Source organism: Sceloporus undulatus, chromosome 4 (genome assembly GCF_019175285.1).
Source record: "Sceloporus undulatus isolate JIND9_A2432 ecotype Alabama chromosome 4, SceUnd_v1.1, whole genome shotgun sequence".
NCBI classification, from domain to species: Eukaryota; Metazoa; Chordata; class Lepidosauria; order Squamata; family Phrynosomatidae; genus Sceloporus; species Sceloporus undulatus.
Window position 1 is genome coordinate 221,588,836 of NC_056525.1, and position 18,782 is coordinate 221,607,617.

The 18,782-nt window shown below is 38.5% G+C and overlaps 1 protein-coding gene across 4 annotated transcripts in view; it reads left to right on the forward strand.

Annotated features, from left to right (window-relative positions):
• The window catches only part of VPS13B (vacuolar protein sorting 13 homolog B), a 485,868-nt gene that overhangs the window by 360,092 nt on the left and 106,994 nt on the right, over nt 1–18,782 (forward strand). The window lies entirely within an intron of this gene.

Below are 18,782 nucleotides of genomic sequence, written 5' to 3' on the forward strand. Positions count from 1 at the left end.
GTAGTCATCTCAGATGTACTGTTAAAAAGACAAAATAGCATTGCTTGCCTTTTATACAGAATGGCCATCTGCTGTACAGATGTTATAATAACCAATGACTTCACATTCAATAATTGTAGAAAATTTTCATTAAAACCTCAACAATTTGCACTTGTTTACTTGAATCTGCATAATTCTCCCATGAGACAATAACACACTGGGTTATTTTTTTTTAGTTCTCACTAGCAGTGGCTTTGATCCTTTTTGATGTGCAACTTTAATAAACATAGTCAAAAGGCACTATTCAGAAAACATCATGGAAAAAACTACAAAGGAACAATTATAGCAGCAGAAACTACTCTAATCCTTTACTTACGCAAGCTATTTTTAGTGAAATATGTTTTTTTACAAATTTTATGTGACAGTATTTTATAAACAGTGTAAACGGCCTCTTTTCCAGATGAGTCTTTGTGTAAGTGATGGAAGTCGGTTTGTAATGTAAGAGGAATCTTATGTGCTGAGAAGCAATTTTTAAAACCTCACTTGGGAATGTGTTGTACGCATGTTTCCTCCCTCACACAGCAAAACAAGCACTTACGACCTTGCCTAACGACTTTAAAGGAGTTTCAATTAACTAAAAACTCTGCATTAAAATGTTTTATTCTAGAAGTTATCAATTTTGGATCCTTTAATCAGGAATTTTAATAGCCACCCTCCCCTCACCTTTAGAAACTTTGAAAATGTGGTTGTTTTTATTAGTAGGAAACTAACATTTTATTTCATTAAGCTGAACTTTTTTCATGTGTGATAGGGAAATAGCATGCATGGAACACACTACTTAGCCTTCTGCAGTGGTGTCATTCAGCCAGTTTGCACAAGTTCACCAGAACCGGTTGTTAAAATTGTTGAAAGATACAGAGGCTGGGAAGGTTAAAGGGGGAGCCAAGTGAAGTGGAGGAGGAGGAAGAGATTGGAGCTGACAAGGAGGCCAGAAAAAACAGAGAGTAAGAGGGAGGGAAGGAGCACTGATGGAAACTGGTTAATTATTTTGAATGACACTACTGGCCTTCTGTGTATAGAAGAAATCCATGCAAAATTCAACTGAACACAGGCAAGAAAGAAATTCCATCTGGACTGGCACACTTAATGAATAAATCCTTTCCCAGTTGCTAAAACATGCAGAGCTATGATGCACTCTGGCTAGCCAGTCTCTTCCATGCGCACCATGCTCTTTTGGACATGCTGGGTTTGAATTAAATTGGAATGAAGATTTAAAACATTTTATGGAAGAGGTTGCCAACTGATGGCTTTCCAGATGTTGTTGCACTGCAGCTCCCATCATCACTAGGGCTGATGAAAGTTGCAACCCAACAACATCTATTTGGCCATAGATTGTGTTTCCCTGTTCTGTAGTACAAAATCTATACCATTTTTAAAAAAAGTATTCTGCCTAGAGTTACCATTTCTTTCCTTGAATTTATTAATGCATACCAGATTAACAAAGAAGTACCTGTGTTAAAAGAGCTGGACATATTGTGCTTAGAGTAGTTATAGTGCAGGAGTTGTTCACTTATCTACGCCATCTGAGAGCCAGTGTGATCTAATGATTTGAGTGTTGGGTTAGAACACTGAGAGACAAGAATTTGAATCCCCGTTTGGCCATGGAAACCCACTCAGTGATCTTGACAAGCCACATTCTCTTAGTCTCAAAGAAAAGCAAGGGCAAACCTTCTCTGAAAAAAATTCTGCCAAGAAAACTCCATGAGGGCCACCATAAGTCAGGAAGGACTTGAAGGCACACAGCAGCAAGAACTCCATTCTGTCACACATATGAGATTTGGCTTGAATTAATATAAAATCAGTTTCAGTACTGAATCTATAACATGACACAACTAGAATAGGTGGAAGGGAGATCACCTATTTAGCTTGTTCGTTTTCATCTTTCACAGCTTTCATGACAATATTTTCTAACAAATTGTTAGCATGATTGTTGCTAAAATAATAATATTGTCATATCTGCTTATGGTAGGATCTTGTGAGGATCAAAGTAGAATCAGATTAATATTAGTACAGTTATCTCAGAAACGAGATTGCAGAACTGTTGATGATTGTATTTTAATTAATAGCATTTTTCAGAACTGTAAACTACTTTTGCAATTATGCATAGATATTTTAGTTGGTCAGTAAGATCACGTGCTTGTCATTTGCAGTCTTCTCCTACATGGACCAATATCACAGTGTCAATATCAGGCCCTTAGGATGCTTAATTGTCAAGTTGTCCCAAGACATATGCTGCCTAGAACTAGGTCTCAGTCCAGTTAAGAAGCTTAAAAGCCCACTTCAGAGAAAGAAGAGTGACTACTTATATTCCAGCCTTTAGAGGCAAAACCGTGGCAAGTCCCTGAACCATGGATCTCAGGAATCAGTCTTCAGGTCCACAGCGCTACAGTTTCCCTCTATTTCTGTCTCACTTCTAACATCCCATAGTCATGCTTGAATAGCTAACAGGATAACTGAATGGAACATGGTGAAAACCTGGGAATATGTCTTTTTTGTAGTAGTGACCTTACTGACCAACTAAATATCTATGCATAATTGCAAAAGTAGTTTATAGTTCTGAAAAATGCTATTACTGTAATTAAAACATAATCAACATTTCTGCAATCTTGTTTCTGGGATTGCTATACTAATATTAATTTGATTCTATTTTGATCTTCACAAGATCCTACCATAAGCAGAGATGACAATATTATTTGTTAACAGCAACATTTGTTAAGAAGCTGACATTCTGTACAGGTGCTGGGGGGAAAATTCAGAACCAGGTTTTGCTAACTGCAGTTATGCCCAGAAGAGTTCCTTGACCTCACAGCTTCTCCTTAGCGACTTCTCATCACTCAGAACATGACACATGTCTCCTTCATATAGTTCTGTTCCACTCAGTAGTTTTGTTCAATCTTGTTATGTTGCAGTTGATAACAAAGCATAGCAGCATGAAGCTGAGCATTGGTTCTAGAAACAGAATCTGTTTCTGCTATTGCCATACTACTGACAATGAAATTGCACAGACACATCAGTCTGTGCAGCTTCCTAATTTCTATATCTGGGGTGAGCAAGTTTGTAGTGCAGGAGCCAATTTTTTGTCCTGGGACTCTGGGCACCACATGGACTCCTAAAAGCAGTTATCTACCCAAAAAATGGAAGTAGCCAGAAGTTCATTTCTAATTCTGAAAAACAGGTTTTTTTTTTAAAGGTTAAACAGGAAGAGGTAGCTGCAACCTATTTTTAAAAGCGAATGAAGGCTTTTTGCCAAAATCCAAGCAGTCTAAGAAGAGCTGGGGCCTTAAAAACAATATTTGGGCCACATGTTGCTTCAGGGCTACACTTTGCTTGCAATCTTGGAGAAAAGTAAATCAAAACATTGTTCAAGTAGTCTTTATTTTCTGCATAATACAAGTAAATCTATCAAACATTTTGCAGCATTCAGTTTTTGACTGTTTTTTGTGGAAAATCGTGATATATATGTTGTTATATTTAAGTTGCTGGTATATAACTGTAATAAATTATTAATTGATTGATTATACGTCATATATGCATCTCAGGAAGTAGACTGAAGTCTACGAAAGCTCACACTGCCAATTTCTTTCTTTCATTTAGTCTCAAAGGTGCTACGAGATCTCTCTATGTACTGATTCTACAGACTAATATGGCTATATCTTTGGATTCTGACTCTCTCTGTTTCTCTCTCTCTGTCTCTGTGTGTGTGTGTGTGTGTGTGTAAATAATTTTGTTAATTGAAGTACTGAAGTACTTTATCTTTAGAATGGTTACAGCACTGGTGTGCATACCTAAAACAGATGTAGAAAACACAGATTCAGTCTCCAAAAGGAATGAAGGAAACCAATTTTTTTTTAAAAAAAAATCCTTCTTTAGTCGAGAAGAAACAGTGCCTTGGGTCAGAGAAAGAAATGTGGCAAACTGTGTAACTTCAGTTCAGAATAAATTCCATCACTCTCATTTTTATATGTAAATGTGTTTGTTTCTCCTTTAAATATGAAAAAAAAGAAAGGAAAGAAAAGAAAAGAGAAATTATCTGCAATTACCAAAAAGTTATAAATCTCAAATGCTTCAAAATGTGAAATAACCATCTGCCAAATATAAAACAGGGAAATTAAGGATGATATTAAATAGAAAATATTGTGTGTGTGTGTTTTATCAACTGATATTTATCTGGCTTACTTTAGAAAACTCTGCTAAGGTGTTGCTGTGAGCCTTCAATCTTTAAGATCTACAAGTTAGCCTAAGGAGAAATATAACATCAAATTAATTTTGAATATCTAAAATAATATTCTAGAGTAACAATCTTTTTATAGGTGCCAGAAGACCATCGTTACTTTTAGAAGAAAGGTAAATTCTTTCTAGTACGTGAACAATAGGAAATGAATCCTTTGTCAGTAAAAGCCAGAGGACAAACTAAACATTTTAATGGCCACCAAGGATTGAAGTGGAAGTTCAGCCTGTAGACAGCTATACAAATCACTAACGAAGCATAATGAATATTGGGTGTGGGCATCAGGGTCCTGTCAGTTTTGACACTGTGTCCCAAGTAGCTTAAACACAACACTCAAGGAAAGGTGGAGACCTCATCAGGTCTCTAACATCTGGGATTTTATTTGTCATTTTGGCATACCCTACAAGCGCAAAAGAAAGAGTAAAAGGGGATTATCTTGACAATGAAATGAGTTACTGAATCTTGTGATAATGAAAAGCAGAACAATTCTAATTCCTTTCTATAGTCCCTGAGGTAGAGGTGCGTTTATAGTTCTGCAGAAGTAAATGTAGGAGGGAAGAACAGATGGCCAAAAATCCATGAAATAAGACACCAACTAATCCCAGGACTGAGTACCACTATTAATCCTGGTCAGGTTCCCTACTGTTACTTTATAATAGAGTTCAGAGTTGCTACTGATGAACTGGCATGTCCTATTTTTTTCCAGGGAAAAAATAAAATTAACTGAAATTGCTGATTTGGAGAAAGAAAATACTCTATGTATAAAGGTCTATTAAAAATGCTGTTCCACCTGCCAGTTCGCTTATGAACGTGCAAAGCAGGGATGACATTCAGATGGAACTGCCTCAGACTATTTGGTTTCTTTCAAAATCTTTTCCCCCTACTGTTACATTCATAATGGATGTAATAGCATATCCGCTGAGAAAGGAACATTTTGTTTATTAAATTGATGTATGTGCTGTGCAGGAGAACTGTACACTAGAGTCATGGGCCCAACACTTTATATTTTACTATTGTAAAACTACTATCAAAATATTGTTAACTGTAAAGTTAGACTTTGCTGGAACAGCTGCAGTCTAATAAATAGAAGATGTAAGAGTGAATCTCAAAACTAGGGACACAGCCTTTTGGAAATCTATTTTCAACAAAACTTACTTGGTTTTGTGCCACAAAAATAAGAAAGTGCTTCATAATTGTGATTTTGAAATAACCATTCTAACATTTGACACATTGGGGCCATGCATTTTTAAACAGTAAATTCTGTGTTTTAGTGTCTTTACTGTCATGTGGGGTTATAATCCAGATTGAGTATCCCTTATCCAAAATGCTTGGGATCAGAAGTGTTTTGGATTTTGGATATATTTAGATTTTGGAATACCTGTATTTGCATATATGTACATAATGGCATATCTTGGAGATAGGACCCAAGTCCAAACACAAAATTCATTTATGTTTTATATACATGTTACACACACAGCTTGAAAGTAATTTTATACAATATTTGGCTTAGGTCCAGACTATTTGAAAGACCGTATCTTCCCATATGAACCACCTAGAGCCCTAAGATCTTCAGGAGAAGTCTTTCTCTCGGTCCCACCACCATCCCAGGCTCGCCTGGTGCAGACCCGAGAGAGAGCCTTCTCTGTGGCTGCTCCTTCCCTGTGGAACTCCCTTCCACGGGAGACTAGGCTGGCCCCCTCACTGCTGGCCATTCGTAGGCAGGCAAAGACATTTTTATTTAAACAGGCCTTTTGAGATCTGGCAGGCTTGGTTTATTGGGAGATGAGAGGGTTGGACTTGGACTTTTTAATTTTAACTCTGTATGTTTTAAAATTTTTATATTTGTAATTTTTATATTTTTATGATTTTAATTGTACAATTTTAACTTATGTTTATATATGTTCATCGCCTTGGGTCTCATTTTGGGAGAAAGGCGGGATAAAAATAAATAAATAAATCATAAAATAATTGTGTGCATGAAACAAAGTTTGTGTACACTGAACCATCAGAAAGATGACACTATTGCAGCCATCCATTTAAAAAGTTTGGGGGGTTGGAGTATTTTGGAGTCAGCCCTCCATTTTCACAGGTGATCCATCCTGATCCTCCCCCCTCACGAAAACAGAAACACACAGATATCCAGGCTCCATAGGCTTGAATGGGAGTGCGAGCCCACCTCGTGCCCCATTTTAACCCATCTGTTTGCTCCTTGTAAATAAGTGAGGGTCGAGGATCTGAAGTCCGTGCAAACGGAGGGACAACTATAGTGTTATATTTTCAAATATAAATTACAATCCTCACTTAACTAGTATAGTCTTATGTAGTAAATCATAAGTAGTAGTCAACCAAAAGTGCAAAAGTATGTGTTTACTAGAACAGTAAACTAAAACAGTAGATAAAATCAGCCACCACTGTGATTTTCTTGTGAGTCTTGTGATTTCCAGACTATTGAACATTCAGTATTGAACATGGAGTACCTGCTCAGCTTTTCTTGAATGGATATGAGCTCATTTCATAAAGATAACGATCTTTGACATTGCTTCTGATTCATCACTGGCCTGAACTTCATTTGAACCTTGTTAGACACAGAACAAGCAGGACTCCTGGCCTAGGCTATAAAACAAAATTAAGCCCTTTTCAAAAGATGTGCAAGAGAGCATTGCTCCCCACCCTTGGCCCTCAGTATATATCCACTACCACCGGCACAGCCAATAAAGTTAAACCAAGCACTGCCTGCAATGGATTAAAGTAATAGATGTCTCTGAATGGTTAGTGTTTGAAATACTTAAACAAAATACACACCCATGCTGCCAGGGCTTCTGTAATGCAGTAGGGACATACATTCATAATGAATTCAAGGATCTGGTCTGTTCAGCATCATTAATTTCTGTTTACCATTGGTAACACATCTTGCATTTTTTACAGGGCCCACATGTGGTCATATACAATGCTGAAAAACTCTTTCAGTGATGAATGGTTAATTGGTAATGGAGAAATATAGTACTCCTGGGGAGAGTGAACCATTGCAAGACTCTGTTTTACACTAATGAGAAATCCAGTAGTCTTAATTTATTGTACAGGATCATTGCTGGCATTTTCACTTAACCTGATGTCTTAACCTGCTGATGTACACTTGACCTAGCACAGCATTTCTGTTAGATTGAGTACCTGTTCAAGAGGTCTGTTCTTTCATCTTTTAATGTTCAGGTGTGTTGGCCTCTGCATTCTTCTGAGACCACACTGGCACTTTCTAATTAGGTAGAAAGAATATCCACCCCCCCCCCCCCCACACCCACACAAACGATACATGTTCTTCATCTGGAAATTGACAGAGGCCCTTCAAAAGACAGGCAATAACAGAGTGCTCCTCTTGTTGGTCTCACTATTTCCACACTGATTCTTCTACCAGTTCTATATAATCTGCAGAATATCCAAGCCCAGGCTTTTGAGTGGAGTGGGGGAATCATGTTGCCCTCCAGAAAAGTCCCAGGAGCCATGACCAATATGGCCAAAACGGAGGCATTCAAAAAAACGCTGTCCGACAATTTCTGAAGGATGGTTTTATGACACTCACCACTGCATTAGAAACAGCAGTTAGGAAAAGTTGGTGATAAAAGCACAAAAGGGAAGTGGAGAGGAGAGCAGACAGGAGGAAGCTCATGAAGATGACAAGTGCTGCATGAAATTTCTGTCTCTCCATTCTCCGAGTTATCCTCTGCCCAGCCTGTTATGCAAATTGATGTGCATTTAAATGCTGTAATCACCAGGTTGGTCCAATCACATATAGCCTACCCTCCCCAGCCACAGGCTTGCCATTTATAAATAGCGAGCCCCATTGCTGCTAATGGCCATGCACACACGCTACCATTGAAACCTGTGGAACAAGGGCTCATGGTTTTTATCATCCATGGGGGAGTCCTGAACGGGGGGGGGGGGGACAGATAAGAAGGGCCCACTGTTTATTCCTCCTTGATTGCCACTCACCTTCCTGATGATCATATGAAGATGCCTTATACTAACATCATTTAGCACAAGCCTCAAGCAGAGGAAGATCTTTTCCACCCTTCCTACATGGGATCACATATTTGTGGAAATGCTTGAGGTTCAATCTGAGATTTTGGCATACAAAGGGTGAGCCCAGCTACTGAGCTATAGCTCTATTCGTGATAGTGGGCACATATATAGATGACTGAAACAGTACTTGTGACTGAACATGGTGTAACTCAGTAACATATGCTTGATACTGGAAAATGATCATTTTTTACCATCAGAATTCTTTTTGTTACTCTTCAAGTAACATTTTGAAAAGTGCACATTGGCTGTATGAGTGTACAAAACACAAGTGTTCATTTGGCTTCACATATGCAGTATCCTGTGTCTCAGTATCTGAAAAATAATTTTTTTGGCCTAAATCATTTTGTTAGTCCTACTAGAGTAGGCGTGTTGAATCAGTGGGATTCACTTATGAGTTGGCTCACTATTCAACAGTTGATTGAATAGGTCTACTCTCATTCAGAGTAACCAGCTATAATGTTAGGCCAGAAATGGTGAATAATTATAAAATACATTTTGTACACTGAATTGTGTTCCTTAATAATTGAAGCTAACATGCTGATGAACCTGATATTTTCTTATTTGCACATTCCACTAAGACTTCCTAGTTGATTTGTCTGTGATTTCATGGGCAGGTGGTCCTCATTTCAAAAACTTACCTAGACACAGAAATTTTAGACAGAAATCTTCTTTGATGCGAGCTAAATGTACCTTGAAAATTAAGTTAGCACTAGACTGGATTAATTGATATTGATTGTTTAAAAAGTGTACAAATGTAAAACATAGCTCTTAATGTGTGTAGACTTGAGCCAGCTGATATTGGCTCCTGGGGTATGGAGTTGTGCGAATAATATTTGTGTCTGAGTTTCTTAGACTTTTGTGACTGCCAGTGGTACCTGGGATGTTGGTTGCAAGTAGTGAATTATTCCATAATTGTTATACTTCAGTGATGCAATTGGGCCCACCCACTTGGTTGCATTATTCAGGCATGTTGTACTGACTTGGAACATGACTATAGTTAGGTGTTTTCTGTACAGCATGTGTGAGCTAATGTGGTGGAAATTCCTTGTTGAAATAAAAAGCTATAGAAAGATGGAGTCACCTTTGTCAGCCAGAGAGATGGTTTTTGAAATAAAGGCTTGGAGTTTAGAAAAACTAGAGCAAAGGAATAATGAGTGCATCTTGACCTGGATGGAAGCTGGCACCAGTAAAAAAGACATAACGTAAACTACTAAGAGCCCTCCTTCTGACACATTCTTGAGTGGGAGGAGAGGCCTGTTATGTTTTATTTTGACTTTTTATTGTACTTCCTGTTGTACACCGCTTTGATCTAATTTGGAAAAGCGGGTATATAAGTAAACATTTTATTATTATTATTATATTATTCTATTATTCTTTACTGAGATAAGGATACATAGTTGACATTCAGAAGCAAGGTTAGAAGGAAGGCTAAAGGAGGGGGTAAGGAGTGATGATGCAGTTTTAATGTATGCATGTATTTCTGTTCTGATTGTAAGAATTCTGTATGTTTAAATTGTAATTAGCCAATCAGGTGTATTGAAGAAGCTTCTTTGTCTTCAATAATATAAAAAGAGCCATTTTGTCTTGTTCGGGGCCTCAGCTTTTGGAACTTGAATTCCACTGAGTTCAATGTTTTCCTTTGTCGAAAATTGGAAATAAACTTATGGATTTTCGATTACTAGGTCCTCTTGCCAATTCTTTTGCTCTGTCAGGCCTAGAACTTTAAGTTTCCTGAAGTTTCTGTTACACTTAAAATATACCTGATGTTTAGCTTAGTTGTTAAGCATACGCTTTGCATACAAAAGGCCTCTCACACCTGCAGTTAAAAAGGGCCCAGGTAGCAGGTGGTTTGAAATAAGTGTCCATGAGACTCTGGAGAGGCAGTTCATCAGACTAGACAGTACTGGGCCAGAAGATAAAAGCTTCTTATTAAATTGTTCCCCTCTTTTCTGAGCAAGAACAAGTGCTCACTAATGAGTACACAAGTTGTGTGTCTGTGTCTGTCAGTTTGACTAGGAATTGTTCCAAAGAATATAAAGAAGAGTTCTAAGATCATTTCTATCCATTGTGGAAACAAGCCTATCTTTTTGGTCCTGACTGTGCCATTTGTAATAGTGCAGATTGGTCTTGTAATATCCCTGAGAAGAAACCATTGAAGTTAGACCAAAAACAGAATATGGCTTAAAATCTTTATGCAATAGATGCAGTGATTTTCAACATTCTGTGGGACTTTGACTATTCAAGTAGAGAAAACACAAATGTGTGAATCATGAGCATTTTTGCTGCTCTGTTGTAGTTCTTTTCACTTATTGGGACCTGACTTACATTTAATAGCTCATCTTTAAAAGGAAAATAAGCCATTTAGTCATTTCATGAAGTTTAAAGGTTCTGATTTTTGTAATTGTTATACACATCAGCTTCTGGATATTATCCATCATTTGCTTGTAGATTTCTCAAGCCTTTCTAAACCATTTCCAGCTGCATGAAGAGTACCTGGATATTCCTTGCTAACATGTGTCAGCCCACTCCAATTTTTATAATGACATACAGAAGCCTCCTTGTAAAGAGAGCTGATTGTCTTTTGCTCCATCAGCACAGTGGTACATCCGAGTGCTATTACAGACCAAAGTGCAGCCTGACAATGTAAGGCTGGAGCATTTTGTAAACATTATCCGAACCACTTTTATTAGCCTCCTGAAGAGTTATTTTGAAAAGCCACAAAACTTTCTGCTCCTTGAGCTAAATTATTGCACTGGCTGAGAAAGATGCAAGACTTTAGTAAGCAGCAATACCAATACAATGTACTAACTTCTGTACATCTCTACAGTTGTTTAGGAAGATAAATATGTTGTTGTTTTTTAAGGCAAGCCACTGTATCACCATGAATGGAAATGGTTACCATGATTTTATCTATTTGAGCAGAAGGTTTAATTCTTCAGTAGATTTTTCAGTAGATAATTCTTCAGTAAATGTTTAGAGAATATTTGAAGAGCTATGTGAAATTCAGTGGGGAGGCAAGAAAGAAAAGAGGAATATAACTTTATTTCATTTTCTCAAACTGAACTATCAAGTTGTTGGAACGTAATCTTGTAAGTTCACCTCACACTTTGTAATTCAACCAGGTGCATAGAAATCTAAAGATAAGTCTCTAAAGAGTATGCTGATAAGTTCCATCGATGTTTCAGCACTCTTCTCCTTTAGCATTCAGATTCCCTTTGTCCTCACAGATTTTTCTATATGTGATGCTCCAATGAAAGAAGTTTATTGAAGCCCATGCCTTATTTCTCTCACCATTACTCTTGCAGTACATCTGTAGCCGTCTGTCCTCAGCTGTTCTTAAGTACTTATTTTTAACCCCTCATGATTGTACTTTCTGTACGTTCTGACAATATTTCTTTTTAGGATCCACCTTTCCTCCTTCATTAAGTGTATTATGATTTATACAACAAAATTTATTTCACCCCAAAGTGGGAAGGGAACAGCTGAAAGAGAAAGGTATAATGTCCTTGAGGAAAATGTTGGCTCTTAGTAAGATTAGGATAAAGAATATGTTTCAAAATTGTCTTTGATCCCAGTGCAGTTGCCTTTTACAATATAAATCATCTTTCTTTGGAATTCAGAGAGGGTTTTTTCTTTTTTCTTTTATGGATCATTCAGGTTTAAATGAAATTAATGCTGGTTGGAAAGACTATTCTGTTTCTTTATCAGTGCACTACATATTCAAAAATAAGAATATTTTGCAGCACTGATGTTGTAATACGCTTCTAAATATAGCCCAAAATGTTTGAGGTATAAAGTACACATAGGCTATCTTGGGCCAACCATTGTGTTATAAGGGTTTTGCTGGCCCAAGCAAGATGTACTTTTTAGTTACATTAGTGAAGGATAACATAGCAGTAGGATTCCTTTGCACAGTATTTAACCAGTGTTGAAATCCATTATTCAGATATTCTGGGATGCCATGTGTATCAAGTCATGCAGTGTTGATATTTAGGGCAACAGATATATATTAAAATGATCCTTAAGTAGCCAGTAATGAGTTAAGGCAGATGGTAGAAACCTATTCATATCCTTGACTTTATAGCCTAATCCCATTCATATTTTCTTGAAGTAGTACCTGAAGATGGATTTCGATCCAAGTTAAGCAGAAACCCTGGTTATATTTAACTATACTTAAAGCAAGCATAGTAATTAACTCTGGAGAAAGAAGGCACAGACCAAGTGGAAGCACAGAGTGCTTGCTTTCTTTCAACAAATATTTCAACTAATTTTCCCATATTCTCAAAGTGAAAACTTTTAGAAGTGAATGAGGAGGTATCTGGTAAAGGGAGAAGCTTTATTAGAGCCAGTATGTAAGGGATGCGTGCAAGCCTTTATTATGATTTGGAGGGATCCATTTGAGTTAGGACAGCAGTGTTGTTTAATGTCATCGATAGATTTTAAATAGATGGAATAATTTCATCATTTTTCTTGGCTGAGGAATTATGCTTTCTTCTCTTAGGTTGGTTGGGCAGGATGCCATTCTTGAGAAACTGGAAAATACTATTTATTTGATTATTGTAAAACAATTTTCTTGGATTACACAGTGCTGTTTGACAATATTGGTAGATTGCCATTGCTGACTGTGTTACTGAAATTTTATGTATTATTTGAATTGGTGGTATTTTCTTCATTAATTTTCTATGTTTGTATTGTTTTTGTTATTTTGATAGAAATGTCTCTGTTACTAACAGCTATCTTACCACAGACCTGTTTGTGAAAACCTTACATATAAAAATTGCCAGTTTAAATTTCTGGTATTTAAGGCGGTTTACAGACCGCCCCTTTGGGGCGGCCTGTACCCATCCCTTTTCCTGACGGATTGGGGCCTCAGCTGCCACAGCGGCAGCCCTGAGGCCCCGATCCGCCGCTTTTCCAGGCCGCGGGGAAGCAGCAAAAGGCCGCTTCCCCGCAGCCTGGAAAGGGGTGCCCTTGGGGCTTCAAGCCCCAAGGACACCTTGATAGCGGTGGGGAAAAGGAGAAAGGGGCGACTCAGCCCCTTTCTCCTTTGTGTCACTGGCACAGCCATGTAAAGGCTGCGCCAACGACACAAACCCAGGAAGGAGCTCCAAAATGGAGCTCCTTCTGGCGCTGCGGAAAGGGTGCCACAGGCACCCTTCCACAGCACCAGGACGTCACATGACATCGTAATGGCGACGCCCATGTGGACAGGGCGCCGCCATTTTGTACATACCCTGTATGTACTAGGGCTGGGGGTGTCTAAAAGATATGCCCCCAGGCAACCCTAGTACATACGAAGTACGTACGAAACAGCCCGTTTGTACGGGGCCTATGATAGATAAGTTGAAGCATTGTTCCTGAGAGTAGAGGAGTAGGATTTCATAACACATTTTGTATGGATTAATTTATAAGGAGGAATTGTTGTTAGTGTGGGCCCTCAGTATCTGCTGTGGTTTGGTTCCAGGATCCCCTGTAACAAAATCCACAGATGGCCATCCCATTAAATATAATGGTGTAGTAAAATGGGATCCCTTATATAAAGAGGTGAAGAACTCAGTTTTGGTTGGGGGGATTTTAAATATATATAATTTCAAGCCATGAGATTTTTTAAAAATATATTTTCAAGCCATGGTTGGTTGAATCCATGGTTGAAAAAAAATCTAGTTGTTATGAAGTGCCAACTGTATGCACTGTCAAGTTGGTTTTAATGTAAGATGTCCCTATGAATAAGTGACCTGCAAGACACTGTATTATTAACTTCCCTGCTCAGGTCTTGCAGACTCAGGGCTGTGGCTTCTTTGACTGAGCTCATCCATTTTAGTCTTGATCTCAATCCATCTGTAACGTGATCTTCTTTTCTGTAATGCTCCATAGTTTTGTCTCCCACTTGCATCCTCTCATGTATCATTCTGTGTCCTCCCTTCTGTTTTTATATGTTTTGTGCAAGAGTGTTGTACAGGACATACATAATGGAATTACACCAAGGAGTACTAAAGGTGTTCATCTTTGAATAGCCTTTTGCTGTTCAGACTCGACAAGAGATTTTTGAGGGGAGAAGCAGAGCAATATCCTTCTGAAAAAGGCATCTATCTGTTTTAACAATTTCTGTCATTGCTCTCACTAACAGAAATATAGTCTTATCCTTGTGATGAATTTCCTTTACTGATGACCCATCTTCATTCAGGGACGTAGCCGGGGGGGGGGGTTCTTGGGGTCCGGACGCCCCCCCTTCCGTTAGATAAAATGAATGGTGTGTGCTGCCGCGCCACCGCACCCAAGCCCCATTATAGTGGTGCCACTTAGTCTGGACCCCCCCCCCTTCCCAAAATCCTGGCTACGTCCCTGCTTCATTGATAATTCACCTCTTTCCCATCATCTCTTATTTTCCTCCAATTAGGCTCATTCTTTCCTTCTACAAGTTGGCTTGCTTTTGTTGCTTGCCCTCCGCTCTCTCTCTGCTCCTTCTGTACCATCTTCTGCAATTTCCTTTTAGTACTACCCAATGGTTTTTGGAAGCTTGTTGCATGTAACTGTGGTTCTAATGGGTTTTATAGCAAATAAGCTGGGTGGCTCATGCATGCATTTTGTACATGAACAGTGGTGTTTGAGCTTTGCAGGTGTGGAAAAGCTGTTTGCCCTTTTCACCAATGTTTTAGTATATTTATAAATTTTAGGACTCCTCCTTGCTTACTGATTACTCCCTATTGTGTGTGTGTAGTGCCATTTTGTCCATATAAGGGTTGGCACCTATGTCTGAAAATGAGAAATGGGTCAAAATTCTGGAATAGATGAACCAACACTCAGTCTGTGTATAACACAATTTACTGTGGTCTGCTCTTTATCTCTTATCCATGGTTTAGAAAAGTTGTGTGTTATGTCTCTATTGATTCCATACAGACTGTAGGTGCGTTATGTGTGTGTGTACTTTTTAGCATGTACCTTGTTTTCCAGCATGACCACCTGGATAACACTTATGTTAGGGTCTCAATCTTTTCTGATGCTGTCTGATTCAGTTAAAGTATTCAGCATGTATTTGAAGTAAAAAAAAAGTTCATGAAACATTATTGTTCTGTAACATAAACCTTATTCTTAAGGAACAATAACTGAATACATTATGAAATTATTCTTGGCATGATAGGTACATGTGGAAATGTTACAGTAAGGAAACAGACCAATTTCCCCAAATTTCTAAAAGAGATTAAATAAGCAAATCCCTCTGCTTCTCCACCTCATTTGAGACAGGTGTGTCTCTGTTATATGCAGGATAGAGTTCGGACTTACTGAAGTATTTTCTTTTTCTTTTTTTCAGTGGTTTGAAAATTCTGGTCCATGAAACAGCTGTCTGTTGTAGACCCTAGGTGTTTTTTAATCTTTCATCTTTTATAAATATTAAATTACATTAGGAAAATAAGCTATAGGTATTACAGATTAAGTATGTTGAAATTCAATATTCACAATGACAATTCCAAATATTAATAGTGTCATTTATAATGGGGTGAGAACCCCTGGCCCTCAAGTATATTATTTTGTCTTTGTTGTCCTAAGAATTTTGAAGCAATTTGAACTACAGTAGAAGTGTTTGGATTTTTAGGCAACATTTTTCTTTCTTAAAATGTTTATGTGTGGTCAAACTAAAAACACAGTTACTGCAACTGGATATGTTGTGGAATGGGTTTTGTTGTAATTTCACACTGCATATAGTGAATTATTTTAACTAGTTTGTCCAGTTGAGTTTTCAACCTTTTCTGAATGAGGTTGTACTTCTGGATCTGCTATGTAGTTTGGAGGTGCTGCTCCATCATTGTTGCTTGACATACTGGTACCCTCCATTGATAGGGTTGTATCCCCACTTCAGAAATAATCCAGTTTGACACCACTTTAACTGCCTTGGCTCAATACTATGGAATTCTGGGAACTGTAGTTTGTTGTGGCACCAGAGCGCTCTTGCAGAGAAAGTTCAATGTCTCACAAAACTACAGTCCCCAGAATTCCATAGCATAAAACTGACTTTTATCTGCTTAGCCTGATAAACCTGTTAGAGCAGGGTTAACGTGCTGATGTCTAAATCATGCTATATCTGGTAATGTACTTGTAGGATTATTGCAATGATTTTTGTGACAGGCAGGGACAGTCCCTTATTCCTCCTTAGACTGGCTCTCAGTCTCACCTTAATAAAAAGCATTGCTCTGTTCTTTCCTCAGCAATATCTCCTACCTACCTTTGTCAAACACCCCCTTTGTGTCAGAGGTCTAGGAACCCCAGTGTTTACTCCAGTGTCCAAACAGAGTAGTTGTTAGCATGTTTCTGAATAATACACCACACTGACAGTCTTGAGCCCTGTGCAGACCAGACATTAAGGCGGCCTGGGGGCGGAGTCAGGGCGTCGCGTCCACATGATGCACACCCCGACTCTGCCCCCAGGGCGCCATGTCTCTGCACGCCACTCCACATGGCGCATGGCGTCACGGTGCTCCTCTGGCGCTGCATCCACACAACACAGAACCAAAGGAGCACCTTCAAGCCACAGCATTGCAGCTATCATGCACTTTCTAGGCTGCAAAAAGGAGCTGCTTTTTGTGGCTCCTTTTTGCGCCCTGGAAAGGCCACATCGAGGCCATGGCATGCGGTTGCTGCAGCCCTGATCCAGTGCACACGAAGACAGCTGCAGGCTACCCCTTAGGGGTGGTCTGCACACCCCTTAGTGTTTATATGAAAACAAACTGTAACTCTTATTATAGTGACAAGTATAAGATATCTTCATCAAGGACTAACCCAATAACCCTCTAGTTCTATCAGGTGTCAGCTCACCAGCCCATTATATAACAAATAAATCCACTTCAGGTACTACAGTTGGCCCTTCTTATACACGGATTTTTTATACACGGATTCAAGCATACACGGTTTGAATATGTTAATAAAAAGTATAAATTTCAAATATAAAACCTTGATTTTCAATTTTTTATAAGGGACACCATTTTGCAATGTTATTATATTCAATGGGACGAGCATACACAAATTTGGTTATACACGAGGGATCTTGGAACCAAACTCCAACATATAACAAGGGTCCATTGCATTTCCTCTCAGTCTTTTACACTGTACACAACCCCAGCCTTTCCCTTCTGAAGGTGATGGCTCAGACCTTACTTAAAGCGCATTCTGAGGTCCCTCTCAGCTGACTCTCATCCCTCTTTAAATTGGCAAGGGTTTTTGTTTTGGTCTCTTCTAAGAGTACCATACATTTCTACTGTAGTAGATTGGATGTTTCATGCACCCTACCACTCATGTCAACTTTGGTTGCAGCTCTCTAGGCAGATGTTCCAAAGGGGTCCCCATCACAGCACTTTTGAAAACACCTTAGAAACATGAGTTTATTCACACTAGAGCTGCTAAGTTACTAACTGTAACTGGTTGATATGATAATACAAGTGCCTTTTCAGCTGCACTGGTTGTGCCCAGTTGAAAGTGTGTGTGATGACCTTTAAACCTCTGAAGAGCTTGAGTCCACAGTGTCACAAAGTGCATTATCTCTGACATGTGTCTTCCTGGATGCTTGGAACATCTTCAGAGGCCCTCCTTTGGATACCTCAGCTGAGGAAGGTTGGCAAAAAGAGAGAATAGCTTCTCAAATGTTATGTCCTGTTAATGGAATTTCCTCCAAAAAGACATACCTGGTCCCAGTACTTTCAATGCCAGATATATTTAAATTTTTAGGCTTTAAAGATGATGGTGGTGGTGGTGATGATGACGACAATGATTTTGTTGTATCTTATTGTTTAATCTTTTTGCAGGCCATCAAGTATCTTTTGTTACTGGTAGATTAAATATATAATAAACAAATCAGTAAACTAGAGAACATGCCAAAATACATATGTGAGCTGCCTTGGATCCCACTCTGGGAGAAAGGCAACATATAAATAAATTCAGTTAAAAGAAAGGCAACTGCAAATGGCAGCGAGGCCAGCTTTCACCATCGCAACTGTTTTGGAAGGTTACCCCTTTCAAGGGACAGTGAGCAACTAAAAGAAAAATTGGGAGTTACTTCTAATTTTTGATTTCAACTAGTTTTCTTTATTTCTATGATGGAGGGAGGGGGTTTGATCCTGGGAAATCTAGGAGTTTGTGGGGATCACTGGGAGCTATATTTTGCCTATTGGCCATAGTTTACCCAGTCTGAGGTAAACCATTTCAAATTAAATACTAAACCATAGTGTAGTATTTGAGTTTTGGTCTTGCATGCTCCTCTCTACCTGTTTTGTTTGTATTCCCAGAGATACTACTGAAAAACAAGGTTAATAAGTAAATATTAAATGAGAGAATATGTAGTCAAAAGCAACACTTGAATTACAAAATAATTTACTTTTGGCTATTTTCAAGAAAACAATTGTGCAGGTCATCCTTTGAGCTATAGCAAGGGATAGTAAATAAATTTGTTTATTAT